A 2,362-nucleotide genomic window follows, 5' to 3' on the forward strand; every position below is an offset into this window, starting at 1 on the left:
TACTACCCTGTTGAATAGAAGTGGAGAGTGGGCATCCTTGCTTTGTTACTGATCTTAGAGGAAAAACTTTGTTTGCCATTATTGAGTGAGAAACCTGCTGGATATGATCAACACCCCTCCCCCCAAATCACAGGTAACAAAAGCAAAAATTGACAAAAGGATTTTCACCCAATTTAAAAAATTCTACAATGCAATGAAAACACACAAGACAGCAAAGACACAACCCACAGGATAGGAAAAAAAAGTTCGCAAACTGTCAAGCAAGGGATTACTATCTAGCATTCTTGTATAATCAAAGGAATTGAAATCCGTGTAAACAAGAGACATCACTATTCACAACAGCCAAGATACAGAATCAACCTAAGTGTCTAATGGATGAATGGATGTAAAAATGTGGTATCTATACTGTGGAATACTGGTCAACCGTTAACAATGAAATTCTGTCATTTGCAGTAACATGGATGGGCACAGATGACATTATGTTAAGTGAAGTCAGTCAGGCACAGAAACACAGACAGCACATGTTCTCATTTATATGAGAACTTGAAAGCTGATCTCCTGGAAGGACAGAACAGCGCTTACCAGAGTCAGGGCGGGGTGGGGCAGGGTAAAGGGTAGAGAGAGGATGGGTAATGGGCTCAGGGGTCCAGGTAGAAAAACTGGAGTGACTTCTAATGCTGTACAGCGCACTCGGATAACTAGGGTTGACAACAATGAATTGCATACTTCATAATAGCTGGGAGGGATGGTTTTCAAACTTCCCCCCACAAAGAACGATGCATGTTTGAGGTGGTGGAAGCGCAGAGTAGCCTGATCTCATCATCACACACTGCATGCGTGTACTGACATGTTGCGCTGTACCCCACACACGCTGTATGCACCATTATGTCAATTAAACATCAAAAGAAGTGGGAGGGGACCTGTGTCCTAGCAAATATAAAAGAGCTTACGAATCTTTAATGATAGAAACTGTTATCCTCACAATAAAAGCTAAATGAAGTTGGGAGTGGGGAAGACATGAGGGAGTTAGAATTTGAATTTAGCAGAAGGATAAGTAATCCAATTATGTTGAGGCAACTGACTAGTCGCTTAAAAATACCAGGTTCAGGGCCAGCGCTGTGGTGTAGCAGGTAAAGCCGCCGCCTGCAGTGCCAGCATCCCACATGGGCGCTGATTCATGTCTTGGCTGCTCCACTCTGATCCGGCTCTCTGCTGTGGCCTGGGAAAGCAGTGGAAGATGGCCCAAGTCCTTGGGCCCCTGCACTCGCATGGGAGACCCAGAAGCTGCTGGCTCCTGGCTGCAGATGGGCACAGCTCTGGCTGTTGCCGCCATTTGAGGAATGAAGCAGCGGATGGAAGACCTCTCTCTCTTTCTCTTTCTCTCTAACTCTGCCTTTCAAATAAATAAATAAATCTTAAAAAAAAATACCAGATTCAAGTCTCATTTACATATCTTTTTTCTTCAGAATGGGAAAGATCTTCATGAACTATTAAAGACTCCTAATGGATTAATTTACCATTAAAAATAAATTCAAATGAAAAGCTAACTAGGGCTGGTGTTGTTGGGTAGTCCCATATGGGCACTGCTTTGTGTTTTGGGTGCTCTACTACCTGTCCAGCTCTCTAAGGCGCCTTGGGAAGTGGCAGAAGATGGCCCAAATGCTTGGGCTCCTGCACCCACGTGGGAGACCTTAGTGAAGCTCCTGGCCTGGCCCTGGCAGCTGCGGCCATTTGGGGAGTGGATGGAAGTTGTCTCTGCCTCTCCCTCCCTCCAACTCTGCCTTTCAAATAAATAAAACTTTTTAAGAAATTAAGGATATCTAAAACAAAGTTAAAAAGCAGGCGTTTGAGTGGGACACTGTATGATGAGAACATTACCCAGAATGTATCCGACAAGCCCACACAAAAGTCTCAGAACCCCTGACGAGATGCCGTCCTGGGTGGGGACCACACGAGTGTCAGCGTTGAGAAACCCGATGTCTCTTATGTACCAAATTGGCAAAAACTGCAACGTACGCTAGTTCTGGGGATGGTGTGGTGGGAACCGGGAACGCTGGTGGGAGGGCTGTTTGTACAAATGCTGTGGAAGACAAATCCACAGTGTGCCCAACCCGAGCCCCGCCCGCAGTCCCCTCTCCCTGCACATTTTCAGGCACTGGGCTAGAGGTACCCACGGTCCGTTCTGGCGATGGACGGAAGCACGGATTTCAGGAAAGCTTTTTTTTTTTTTTTTTTTTAAAGAAATAGACCCCGATTTCCTGTTTATCTTCCCCCTCCTCCCCGCCTGTAGTGAGGCCCCTGAGTGGCACCACCTTTCCGGGACCGCGAGGTGAAAATCGCAGAATGAAACTCTAACAGGACA

The sequence above is a fragment of the Oryctolagus cuniculus genome, chromosome 18 (genome assembly GCF_051225735.1).
Source record: "Oryctolagus cuniculus isolate XC-2025 breed Fujian yellow rabbit chromosome 18, ASM5122573v1, whole genome shotgun sequence".
NCBI classification, from domain to species: Eukaryota; Metazoa; Chordata; class Mammalia; order Lagomorpha; family Leporidae; genus Oryctolagus; species Oryctolagus cuniculus.